Below are 13,429 nucleotides of genomic sequence, written 5' to 3'. Positions count from 1 at the left end.
GGATATACTGTCCCGGTCTAGAGCCAGCTGGCTCTCTCAGGATATACTGTCCCGGTCTAGAGCCAGCTGGCTCTCTCAGGATAGACTGTCCCAGTCTAGAGCCAGCTGGCTCTCTCAGGATATACTGTCCCAGTCTAGAGCCAGCTGGCTCTCTCAGGATATACTGTCCCGGTCTAGAGCCAGCTGGCTCTCTCAGGATATACTGTCCCAGTCTACACAGCCAGCTGGCTCTCTCAGGATATACTGTCCCAGTCGACACAGCCAGCTGGCTCTCTCAGGATATACTGTCCCAGTCTACACAGCCAGCTGGCTCTCTCAGGATATACTGTCCCAGTCGACACAGCCAGCTGGCTCTCTCAGGATATACTGTCCCAGTCGACACAGCCAGCTGGCTCTCTCAGGATATACTGTCCCAGTCTAGAGCCAGCTGGCTCTCTCAGGATATACTGTCCCAGTCTAGAGCCAGCTGGCTCTCTCAGGATATACTGTCCCAGTCGACACAGCCAGCTGGCTCTCTCAGGATATACTGTCCCAGTCGACACAGCCAGCTGGCTCTCTCAGGATATACTGTCCCAGTCGACACAGCCAGCTGGCTCTCTCAGGATATACTGTCCCAGTCGACACAGCCAGCTGGCTCTCTCAGGATATACTGTCCCAGTCTACACAGCCAGCTGGCTCTCTCAGGATATACTGTCCCGGTCTAGAGCCAGCTGGCTCTCTCAGGATATACTGTCCCAGTCGACACAGCCAGCTGGCTCTCTCAGGATATACTGTCCCAGTCTAGAGCCAGCTGGCTCTCTCAGGATATACTGTCCCGGTCTAGAGCCAGCTGGCTCTCTCAGGATATACTGTCCCGGTCTAGAGCCAGCTGACTCTCTCAGGATATACTGTCCCGGTCTAGAGCCAGCTGGCTCTCTCAGGATATACTGTCCCAGTCGACACAGCCAGCTGGCTCTCTCAGGATATACTGTCCCAGTCGACACAGCCAGCTGGCTCTCTCAGAATATACTGTCCCAGTCGACACAGCCAGCTGGCTCTCTCAGGATATACTGTCCCAGTCGACACAGCCAGCTGACTCTCTCAGGATATACTGTCCCGGTCTAGAGCCAGCTGACTCTCTCAGGATATACTGTCCCAGTCAACACAGCCAGCTGGCTCTCTCAGGATATACTGTCCCAGTCGACACAGCCAGCTGGCTCTCTCAGGATATACTGTCCCAGTCGACACAGCCAGCTGGCTCTCTCAGGATATACTGTCCCAGTCGACACAGCCAGCTGGCTCTCTCAGGATATACTGTCCCGGTCTAGAGCCAGCTGGCTCTCTCAGGATATACTGTCCCGGTCTACACAGCCAGCTGGCTCTCTCAGGATATACTGTCCCGGTCTACACAGCCAGCTGGCTCTCTCAGGATATACTGTCCCGGTCTACACAGCCAGCTGGCTCTCTCAGGATATACTGTCCCGGTCTACACAGCCAGCTGGCTCTCTCAGGATATACTGTCCCGGTCTAGAGCCAGCTGACTCTCTCAGGATATACTGTCCCGGTCTAGAGCCAGCTGACTCTCTCAGGATATACTGTCCCGGTCTAGAGCCAGCTGACTCTCTCAGGATATACTGTCCCGGTCTAGAGCCAGCTGACTCTCTCAGGATATACTGTCCCGGTCTAGAGCCAGCTGGCTCTCTCAGGATATACTGTCCCGGTCTAGAGCCAGCTGGCTCTCTCAGGATATACTGTCCCGGTCTAGAGCCAGCTGGCTCTCTCAGGATATACTGTCCCGGTCGACACAGCCAGCTGGCTCTCTCAGGATATACTGTCCCGGTCGACACAGCCAGCTGGCTCTCTCAGGATATACTGTCCCGGTCGACACAGCCAGCTGGCTCTCTCAGGATATACTGTCCCAGTCGACACAGCCAGCTGGCTCTCTCAGGATATACTGTCCCAGTCGACACAGCCAGCTGGCTCTCTCAGGATATACTGTCCCGGTCTAGAGCCAGCTGACTCTCTCAGGATATACTGTCCCGGTCTAGAGCCAGCTGGCTCTCTCAGGATATACTGTCCCGGTCTAGAGCCAGCTGGCTCTCTCAGGATATACTGTCCCGGTCTAGAGCCAGCTGGCTCTCTCAGGATATACTGTCCCGGTCTAGAGCCAGCTGGCTCTCTCAGGATATACTGTCCCAGTCGACACAGCCAGCTGGCTCTCTCAGGATATACTGTCCCAGTCGACACAGCCAGCTGGCTCTCTCAGGATATACTGTCCCAGTCTACACAGCCAGCTGGCTCTCTCAGGATATACTGTCCCAGTCGACACAGCCAGCTGGCTCTCTCAGGATATACTGTCCCAGTCGACACAGCCAGCTGGCTCTCTCAGGATATACTGTCCCAGTCGACACAGCCAGCTGGCTCTCTCAGGATATACTGTCCCGGTCTAGAGCCAGCTGACTCTCTCAGGATATACTGTCCCGGTCTAGAGCCAGCTGGCTCTCTCAGGATATACTGTCCCGGTCTAGAGCCAGCTGGCTCTCTCAGGATATACTGTCCCGGTCTAGAGCCAGCTGGCTCTCTCAGGATATACTGTCCCGGTCTAGAGCCAGCTGGCTCTCTCAGGATATACTGTCCCAGTCGACACAGCCAGCTGGCTCTCTCAGGATATACTGTCCCAGTCGACACAGCCAGCTGGCTCTCTCAGGATATACTGTCCCAGTCGACACAGCCAGCTGGCTCTCTCAGGATATACTGTCCCAGTCTACACAGCCAGCTGGCTCTCTCAGGATATACTGTCCCAGTCGACACAGCCAGCTGGCTCTCTCAGGATATACTGTCCCAGTCGACACAGCCAGCTGGCTCTCTCAGGATATACTGTCCCAGTCGACACAGCCAGCTGGCTCTCTCAGGATATACTGTCCCAGTCTAGAGCCAGCTGGCTCTCTCAGGATATACTGTCCCAGTCTACACAGCCAGCTGGCTCTCTCAGGATATACTGTCCCAGTCGACACAGCCAGCTGGCTCTCTCAGGATATACTGTCCCAGTCGACACAGCCAGCTGGCTCTCTCAGGATATACTGTCCCAGTCGACACAGCCAGCTGGCTCTCTCAGGATATACTGTCCCAGTCTACACAGCCAGCTGGCTCTCTCAGGATATACTGTCCCAGTCGACACAGCCAGCTGGCTCTCTCAGGATATACTGTCACAGTCGACACAGCCAGCTGGCTCTCTCAGGATATACTGTCCCAGTCGACACAGCCAGCTGGCTCTCTCAGGATATACTGTCCCAGTCGACACAGCCAGCTGGCTCTCTCAGGATATACTGTCCCAGTCGACACAGCCAGCTGGCTCTCTCAGGATATACTGTCCCAGTCTAGAGCCAGCTGGCTCTCTCAGGATATACTGTCCCAGTCTACACAGCCAGCTGGCTCTCTCAGGATATACTGTCCCAGTCGACACAGCCAGCTGGCTCTCTCAGGATATACTGTCCCAGTCTAGAGCCAGCTGGCTCTCTCAGGATATACTGTCCAAGTCTACACAGCCAGCTGGCTCTCTCAGGATATACTGTCCCAGTCGACACAGCCAGCTGGCTCTCTCAGGATATACTGTCCCAGTCTAGAGCCAGCTGGCTCTCTCAGGATATACTGTCCCAGTATACACAGCCAGCTGGGTTTTCAGTATATTGTGCAGACAGGATTAAAGAACTCTGGGAAAAAGGTAATGGTGTACGTCATGGTTAACTACTCATGGTGCGATTGTGGTAGCGAACACGAACTCAAGTCCTTTTGTTTAAATCAACCTAGAATACCTCCATCAAATGCCGACCGCATTACCTCCCGAGAGAGTTCTTGTCGGTCACCGTCATAGCCGAGTATATTCTTCCTGAAGCCGATACCACGAAGGCGCTCAAGGAAACACACACTAGATTTTGTTCAAACTGGAAACCGCATATCCTGAGGACACATTTCTCGTAGCTGGGGACGTTAAAAAAGCTCATCTGAATAATACGCTACCAAAGTATTACTAACACATTGCCTGCGCTACTCGCGCATCAAAAACTCAATTGCTTCTCGCCCTTTCGGAACGACTAACAGGCCACCCCCCCTTCTGCAAATCAGATCACGCCTCCATTCCGTCTCTCTCTTCCTACAGGCAGAAACTAAAAAAGGAAGTACCTGTTGTCATGACGTTGGCCTGTTGGTGAGGTTTATAACCCCCATAAATACCTTTCCCCCTTATCTCTCTCTCTACAGAGTGACTCTTGGAAAAGCCTTTGTTAACATAAAGACTCTGTTAACACCAAAAGGGTGGTGACCAGAACCATATTTCGGTAATCCAACCAGTTGAAAATATGCGTTGGTACTTAAAGAATATGATCTCAGTTGTCATCTGAGACATGATTACTGATGATAGGACGACAAACTGTATCTGGGAAAATCTACACATTCTAGTTATGAGATTCACATGGAGTTGTTGTCCAATTTAAATGTATAAATATGAAACTATTTGTGAAAAGATGAAATGTGATTTTAGCTTCTAAAATGAGAGAATTGTTTCCATAAGGTAAACTCTGTTCACTCAGTGGCCCCGCCCAAGTGGCCCCGCCCAAGTGAACAGACATTGGTTGTGAACTATGAAACACTCCCTTCTCTCCCCTACTACATCAGCCCTTTACGAAAACGTAACATGTGTGTTCCCGAGGACGTAAGGACAACGGTCCAGACGTTAAAAGGGCTAATATCAAACTACAGAACTAAGCCAACTTCAGCGTGAGCTCAAAGTATGTCAACTTGGTATGAACTTTGAACTCTTATTCAATAAAGAAGTGATACCTCCTAGGCGTTGAGGTAGCAGCAGACTTTAACCCAGAGAACAATGGGAGAAACTCCCCAAATACAGGTGTGCCAAGCTTGTAGCGTCATACCCAAGAAGAATCGAGGCTGTAATCACTGCCAACGGCGCTTCAACAGTGAACTGAGTTAAAACCGTCTGAAGTAGTACGTAAATGTAATAATTGTTCAGTCATTAAGGGGTATTGTGTGTACACTGATTATTTAAAATGTTTTATCCGTTGTAGAATAAGTCTGTAACGTAACAAAATGTGGAAGTAGTATGTACTGTATTCTAGTGAAATGCATCCTATTTTAACTATTGCTGTAAATACTATTCTATGCAAGTATTCTTAAGATATACTAGACAATAAAAACTCAGATTTTTACTATTTTCTACATTGTAGAATAATAGTGAAGACATCAAAACTATGAAATAACACATATTTTTGACTGTAAAAAAAAGAATGACAAAACTTAGTGTATGTGAGTGTAGGCCTTAATGTACCATGTACTCATCTCTCCCTCCTCTGGTGGGAATTTGGTCGATCGCTTTGGGCCAAAGTAGTCATGTAGTAACCAAAAAAAGTGTTATTATATTTATACAGAAATGTAGAAAATAGTACAAATAACAAATAAAAATCTTAAATGAGTACCGGTAGGTGTTCTTAAACTTTTGACCGGTAGTGTACACACACACACTTTGACATTGCTCATCCTAACATTTATTAATTCCATTATTTTTGTTTTTAGATGTGTGTATTTCTGTTTATTGTTAGATATATTACTGCACTGTTGGAGCTAGGGGCTTCCACTACACCTGGAGTAACATCTGTTGAATAGGGAGGTACGGGATGGCGGGAGAGAGAGGAGGGGAGGGATGGCGGTAGGAGTGAGAGAGGGGAGGTAAGGGATGGTGGTAGGAGAGAGAGAGGGAGAGGAGGTAAGGGATGGTGGGAGAGAGAAAGAGGGGAGGGGAGGTAAGGGATGGTGGTAGGAGAGAGAGAGGGGAGAGAGGAGGTAAGGGATGGCGGTAGGAGAGAGAGAGAGAGAGAGGAGGTAAGGGGTGGTGGTAGGAGAGAGAGAGGGAGAGGAGGTAAGGGATGGTGGTAGGAGAGAGAGAGAGAGAGAGGAGGTAAGGGATGGTGGTAGGAGTGAGGGAGAGGAGGTAAGGGATGGCGGTAGGAGAGAGAGAGGGGAGGGGAGGTAAGGGATGGTGGGAGAGAGAAAGAGGGGAGGGGAGGTAAGGGATGGTGGTAGGAGAGAGAGAGGGGAGAGAGGAGGTAAGGGATGGTGGTAGGAGAGAGGGAGAGGAGGTAAGGGATGGTGGTAGGAGAGAGAGAGAGAGAGAGGGGAGGTAAGGGATGGCGGTAGGAGAGAGAGAGGGAGAGGAGGTAAGGGATGGTGGTAGGAGAGAGAGAGAGGGAGGAGGTAAGGGATGGTGGTAGGAGAGAGAGAGAGAGAGAGAGAGAGGAGGTAAGGGATGGTGGTAGGAGAGAGAGAGGGGAGGTAAGGGATGGTGGTAGGAGAGAGAGAGGGAGAGGAGGTAAGGGATGGCAGTAGGAGAGAGAGAGAGGAGAGGAGGTAAGGGATGGTGGTAGGAGAGAGAGAGAGAGAGAGAGAGAGGAGGTAAGGGATGGTGGTAGGAGAGAGAGAGGGGAGGTAAGGGATGGTGGTAGGAGAGAGAGAGGGAGAGGAGGTAAGGGATGGTGGTAGGAGAGAGAGAGGGAGAGGAGGTAAGGGATGGTGGTAGGAGAGAGAGAGGGAGAGAGGAGGTAAGGGATGGTGGTAGGAGAGAGAGAGGGAGGAGGTAAGGGATGGCAGTAGGAGAGAGAGAGGAGGTAAGGGATGGTGGTAGGAGAGAGAGAGAGAGAGAGGAGGTAAGGGATGGTGGTAGGAGAGAGAGAGGGAGGAGGTAGGGGATGGTGGTAGGAGAGAGGGAGAGGTGGTAAGGGATGGTGGTAGGAGAGAGAGAGAGAGAGAGAGAGGAGGTAAGGGATGGTGGTAAGAGAGAGAGAGAGAGACGAGGTAAGGGATGGTGGTAGGAGAGAGAGAGGGAGAGGAGTTAAGGGGTGGTGGTAGGAGAGAGAGAGGGAGAGGAGTTAAGGGATGGTGGTAGGAGAGAGAGAGAGGAGGTAAGGGATGGTGGTAGGAGAGAGAGAGGGAGAGGAGGTAAGGGATGGTGGTAGGAGAGAGAGAGAGGGAGAGGAGGTAAGGGATGGTGGTAGGAGAGAGAGAGAGGGAGAGGAGGTAAGGGATGGCGGTAGGAGAGAGAGAGGGAGAGGAGGTAAGGGATGGCGGTAGGAGAGAGAGAGGGAGAGGAGGTAAGGGATGGTGGTAGGAGAGAGAGAGGGAGAGGAGGTAAGGGATGGTGGTAGGAGAGAGAGAGGGAGGAGGTAAGGGATGGTGGTAGGAGAGAGAGAGGGAGAGAGGAGGTAAGGGATGGTGGTAGGAGAGAGAGAGAGAGAGAGAGGAGGTAAGGGATGGCGGTAGGAGAGAGAGAGGGAGAGGAGGTAAGGGATGGCGGTAGGAGAGAGAGAGGGAGAGGAGGTAAGGGGTGGCAGTAGGAGAGAGAGAGGGGAGGTAAGGGATGGTGGAAGGAGAGAGAGAGGGAGAGGTGGTAAGGGATGGTGGTAGGAGAGAGAGAGAGAGAGAGAGAGAGGAGGTAAGGGATGGTGGTAGGAGAGAGAGAGAGAGAGAGAGAGAGGAGGTAAGGGATGGTGGTAAGAGAGAGAGAGAGAGACGAGGTAAGGGATGGTGGTAGGAGAGAGAGAGGGAGAGGAGTTAAGGGGTGGTGGTAGGAGAGAGAGAGGGAGAGGAGTTAAGGGATGGTGGTAGGAGAGAGGGAGAGGAGGTAGGGGATGGTGGTAAGAGAGAGAGAGAGAGACGAGGTAAGGGATGGTGGTAGGAGAGAGAGAGGGAGAGGAGTTAAGGAGTGGTGGTAGGAGAGAGAGAGGGAGAGGAGTTAAGGGATGGTGGTAGGAGAGAGAGAGAGGAGGTAAGGGATGGTGGTAGGAGAGAGAGAGAGAGGAGGTAAGGGATGGCGGTAGGAGAGAGAGAGGGAGAGGAGGTAAGGGATGGTGGTAGGAGAGAGAGAGAGGGAGAGGAGGTAAGGGATGGCGGTAGGAGAGAGAGGGAGAGGAGGTAAGGGATGGTGGTAGGAGAGAGAGAGGGAGAGGAGGTAAGGGATGGCAGTAGGAGAGAGAGAGGGGAGGTAAGGGATGGTGGTAGGAGAGAGAGAGGGAGTAGGTAAGGGATGGTGGTAGGAGAGAGAGAGGGAGAGGTGGTAAGGGATGGTGGTAGGAGAGAGAGAGAGAGAGAGGAGGTAAGGGATGGTGGTAGGAGAGAGAGAGAGAGAGAGAGAGAGAGAGAGAGAGGTAAGGGATGGTGGTAGGAGAGAGAGAGAGAGAGAGGAGGTAAGGGATGGTGGTAGGAGAGAGAGAGAGAGAGAGAGAGAGAGAGAGAGAGAGAGAGAGAGAGGTAAGGGATGGTGGTAGGAGAGAGAGAGAGAGAGAGGAGGTAAGGGATGGTGGTAGGAGAGAGCGAGGGAGGAGGTAGGGGATGGTGGTAGAAGAGAGAGAGAGGTGGTAAGGGATGGTGGTAGGAGAGAGAGAGAGAGAGAGAGAGAGGAGGTAAGGGATGGTGGTAGGAGAGAGAGAGAGAGGGAGAGGAGGTAAGGGATGGTGGTAGGAGAGAGAGAGAGAGACGAGGTAAGGGATGGTGGTAGGAGAGAGAGAGGGAGAGGAGTTAAGGGATGGTGGTAGGAGAGAGAGAGGGAGAGGAGGTAAGGGATGGTGGTAAGAGAGAGAGAGAGAGACGAGGTAAGGGATGGTGGTAGGAGAGAGAGAGGGAGAGGAGTTAAGGGGTGGTGGTAGGAGAGAGAGAGGGAGAGGAGTTAAGGGATGGTGGTAGGAGAGAGAGAGAGGAGGTAAGGGATGGTGGTAGGAGAGAGAGAGAGAGAGAGGAGGTAAGGGATGGTGGTAGGAGAGAGAGAGAGAGAGAGAGAGGAGGTAAGGGATGGCGGTAGGAGAGAGAGAGGGAGAGGAGGTAAGGGATGGCGGTAGGAGAGAGAGAGGGAGAGGAGGTAAGGGATGGCAGTAGGAGAGAGAGAGGGGAGGTAAGGGATGGTGGTAGGAGAGAGAGAGGGGAGGTAAGGGATGGTGGTAGGAGAGAGAGAGGGAGTAGGTAAGGGATGGTGGTAGGAGAGAGAGAGGGAGAGGTGGTAAGGGATGGTGGTAGGAGAGAGAGAGAGAGAGAGGAGGTAAGGGATGGTGGTAGGAGAGAGAGAGAGAGAGAGAGAGAGAGAGAGAGAGAGAGAGAGAGGTAAGGGATGGTGGTAGGAGAGAGAGAGAGAGAGAGGAGGTAAGGGATGGTGGTAGGAGAGAGCGAGGGAGGAGGTAGGGGATGGTGGTAGAAGAGAGAGAGAGGTGGTAAGGGATGGTGGTAGGAGAGAGAGAGAGAGAGAGAGGAGGTAAGGGATGGTGGTAGGAGAGAGAGAGAGAGGGAGAGGAGGTAAGGGATGGTGGTAGGAGAGAGAGAGAGAGACGAGGTAAAGGATGGTGGTAGGAGAGAGAGAGGGAGAGGAGTTAAGGGGTGGTGGTAGGAGAGAGAGAGGGAGAGGAGTTAAGGGATGGTGGTAGGAGAGAGAGAGGGGAGGTAAGGGATGGTGGTAGGAGAGAGAGAGGGAGAGGAGGTAAGGGATGGTGGTAGGAGAGAGAGAGAGAGAGGAGGTAAGGGATGGTGGTAAGAGAGAGAGAGAGAGAGAGAGAGAGAGAGAGAGAGAGAGAGAGAGAGAGAGAGAGAGAGAGAGGTAAGGGATGGTGGTAGGAGAGAGAGAGAGAGAGAGAGGAGGTAAGGGATGGTGGTAGGAGAGAGAGAGGGAGGAGGTAGGGGATGACGGTAGGAGAGAGAGAGGTGGTAAGGGATGGTGTTAGGAGAGAGAGAGAGAGAGGAGGTAAGGGATGGTGGTAGGAGAGAGAGAGAGAGAGAGGGAGAGGAGGTAAGGGATGGTGGTAGGAGAGAGAGAGAGAGACGAGGTAAGGGATGGTGGTAGGAGAGAGAGAGGGAGAGGAGTTAAGGGATGGTGGTAGGAGAGAGAGAGGGAGAGGAGGTAAGGGATGGTGGTAGGAGAGAGAGAGGGAGAGGAGGTAAGGGATGGTGGTAGGAGAGAGAGAGAGAGAGAGAGGAGGTAAGGGATGGTGGTAGGAGAGAGAGAGGGAGAGAGGAGGTAAGGGATGGAGGTAGGAGAGAGAGAGGGAGAGGAGGTAAGGGATGGTGGTAGGAGAGAGAGAGGGAGAGGAGGTAAGGGATGGTGGTAGGAGAGAGAGAGGGAGAGAGGAGGTAAGGGATGGTGGTAGGAGAGAGAGAGAGAGAGAGAGGAGGTAAGGGATGGTGGTAGGAGAGAGCGAGGGAGGAGGTAGGGGATGGTGGTAGGAGAGAGAGAGAGGTGGTAAGGGATGGTGGTAGGAGAGAGAGAGAGAGAGAGAGGAGGTAAGGGATGGTGGTAGGAGAGAGAGAGAGAGAGGGAGAGGAGGTAAGGGATGGTGGTAGGAGAGAGAGAGAGAGACGAGGTAAGGGATGGTGGTAGGAGAGAGAGAGGAGTTAAGGGGTGGTGGTAGGAGAGAGAGAGGGAGAGGAGGTAAGGGATGGTGGTAGGAGAGAGAGAGGGGAGGTAAGGGATGGTGGTAGGAGAGAGAGAGGGAGAGGAGGTAAGGGATGGTGGTAGGAGAGAGAGGAGGTAAGGGATGGTGGTAGGAGAGAGAGAGAGAGAGAGAGAGAGAGAGAGAGAGAGAGAGAGAGAGAGAGAGAGAGAGGTAAGGGATGGTGGTAGGAGAGAGAGAGAGAGAGGAGGTAAGGGATGGTGGTAGGAGAGAGAAAGGGAGGAGGTAGGGGATGGTGGTAGGAGAGAGAGAGGTGGTAAGGGATGGTGTTAGGAGAGAGAGAGAGAGAGAGAGAGGAGGTAAGGGATGGTGGTAGGAGAGAGAGAGAGAGAGAGGGAGAGGAGGTAAGAGATGGTGGTAGGAGAGAGAGAGAGAGACGAGGTAAGGGATGGTGGTAGGAGAGAGAGAGGGAGAGGAGTTAAGGGATGGTGGTAGGAGAGAGAGGGAGAGGAGGTAAGGGATGGTGGTAGGAGAGAGAGAGGGAGAGGAGGTAAGGGATGGTGGTAGGAGAGAGAGAGAGAGACGAGGTAAGGGATGGTGGTAGGAGAGAGAGAGGGAGAGAGGAGGTAAGGGATGGTGGTAGGAGAGAGAGAGGGAGAGGAGGTAAGGGATGGTGGTAGGAGAGAGAGAGGGAGAGGAGGTAAGGGATGGTGGTAGGAGAGAGAGAGGGAGAGAGGAGGTAAGGGATGGTGGTAGGAGAGAGAGAGGGAGAGAGGAGGTAAGGGGTGGTGGTAGGAGAGAGAGAGGGAGAGGAGGTAAGGGGTGGTGGTAGGAGAGAGAGAGAGGGAGAGGAGGTAAGGGATGGTGGTAGGAGTGAGAGAGAGAGAGGTGGTAAGGGATGGTGGTAGGAGAGAAAGAGGGAGAGGAGTTAAGGGATGGTGGTAGGAGAGAGAGAGGGGAGGTAAGGGATGGTGGTAGGAGAGAGAGAGGGAGAGGAGGTAAGGGATGGTGGTAGGAGAGAGAGAGGGAGAGGTGTAAGGGATGGTGGTAGGAGAGAGAGAGAGAGAGAGAGAGAGAGAGAGAGAGAGAGAGAGAGAGAGAGAGAGAGAGAGAGAGAGAGAGAGAGAGAGAGGAGGTAAGGGATGGTGGTAGGAGAGAGAGGAGGTAAGGGATGGTGGTAGGAGAGAGAGGAGGTAAGGGATGGTGGTAGGAGAGAGAGAGGGAGAGGAGTTAAGGGATGGTGGTAGGAGAGAGAGGGAGAGGAGGTAAGGGATGGCGGTAGGAGAGAGAGAGGGGAGGTAAGGGATGGTGGTAGCAGAGAGAGAGGGAGAGGTGGTAAGGGATGGTGGTAGGAGAGAGAGAGAGGAGGTAAGGTGGTAGGAGAGAGAGGGAGGGGAAGTAAGAGATGGTGGTAAGAGAGAGAGAGAGAGAGGGGAGGTAAGGGATGGTGGTAAGAGAGAGAGAGAGAGAGGGGAGGTAAGAGATAGTGGTAGGAGAGAGAGAGAGAGAGAGAGAGAGAGAGAGAGAGAGGAGGTAAGGGATGGTGGTAGGAGTGAGAGAGAGAGAGGAGGTAAGGGATGGTGGTAGGAGAGAGAGAGGGAGAGAGGAGGTAAGGGATGGTGGTAGGAGAGAGAGAGGGAGAGAGGAGGTAAGGGATGGTGGTAGGAGAGAGAGAGGGAGAGAGGAGGTAAGGGATGGTGGTAGGAGAGAGAGAGGGAGAGGAGGTAAGGGATGGTGGTAGGAGAGAGAGAGAGAGAGGGGAGGTAAGGGATGGTGGTAGGAGAGAGAGAGAGGAGGTAAGGGATGGTGGTAGGAGAGAGAGAGAGAGAGAGAGGAGGTAGGGGATGGTGGTAGGAGAGAGAGGGAGAGGTGGTAAGGGATGGTGGTAGGAGAGAGAGAGAGAGAGAGAGAGAGAGGAGGTAGGGGATGGTGGTAGGAGAGAGAGTGAGGGGAAGAGATGTAAGGTAAAGGAGGAGAGCGTAGTAGCTTAATCCTACTGCAGTCAGAGCAGCCAGGTTATAAATGGTGTGGGGAAGGAGAGGAAGCCACTGTAGAATATTTAGATACAGCACGGAGACCTCCCAGTGTCCTTTGCCTCACTGACCCAGTTAAACCAGTCAGTCCCCTGCTGTCATCCCATCACGCCTAGGGCTTCCCTCTGACTGGCTGCTCACAGTGCGGTGGACTCGGCCCCGTTGAAACGCTCCCTTGTGAATCATTAATCTGTTGAAACTCTGAAGTAAATCATTCATCTCCTGACTGAGTGAATTAGTGTTACTGGTCTAGCAGTAAGTAGGCTAATGAATTAGGTCCAGGAACCCTTCTGAATAGGCTGAAACCTGGACAGGGCTTTCTGGATATGGATAAAGTGACAACACCAAGCAGCTGGGTCTCCTTTTGGAGATGTGCCACGCCATGGTTCAGATCCTCATATTCTGAGCAGGTCTGCAGAATACGGGATCATTCTAGCTAATTGATCATTCTAGCTAATTGATCATTCTAGCTAATTGATCATTCTAGCTAATTGATCATTCTAGCTAATTGATCATTTAAACACTTCTACTGGTAGAGCTGTTGATCAGACTCCGGGCCTCTCCAACACACATTATGTCACTGCTGCTGAGTCAGGGGCCTCTCTAACACACATTATGTCAAACTGCTGCTGAGTCAGGGGCCTCTCCAACACACATTATGTCAAACTGATCAGCTGCTGCTGAGTCAGGGGCCTCTCCAACACACATTATGTCACTGCTGCCATTATGTCAAACTGATCAGCTGCTGCTGAGTCAGGGGCCTCTCCAACACACATTATGTCAAACTGATCAGCTGCTGCTGAGTCAGGGGCCTCTCCAACACACATTATGTCAAGTCGCTGCTGAGTCAGGGGCCTCTCCAACACACATTATGTCAAACTGATCAGCTGCTGCTGAGTCAGGGGCCTCTCCAACACACATTATGTCAAACTGCTGCGGAGTCAGGGGCCTCTCCAACACACATTATGTCAAACTGCTGCTGAG

The 13,429-nt window shown here is 52.5% G+C and overlaps 1 protein-coding gene across 11 annotated transcripts in view; it reads right to left on the bottom strand.

The window, feature by feature from the left end:
- Window positions 1-13,429, bottom strand: part of spire1a (spire-type actin nucleation factor 1a) — a 168,489-nt gene that overhangs the window by 119,417 nt on the left and 35,643 nt on the right. The gene's annotated exons all lie outside the window — the stretch shown is intronic.

This window comes from Salvelinus fontinalis, chromosome 32 (genome assembly GCF_029448725.1).
Source record: "Salvelinus fontinalis isolate EN_2023a chromosome 32, ASM2944872v1, whole genome shotgun sequence".
Taxonomy (NCBI): domain Eukaryota; kingdom Metazoa; phylum Chordata; class Actinopteri; order Salmoniformes; family Salmonidae; genus Salvelinus; species Salvelinus fontinalis.
The sequence above is the reverse complement of the archived record's forward strand: the minus strand, read 5'-3'. Positions and strand labels throughout refer to the sequence as shown.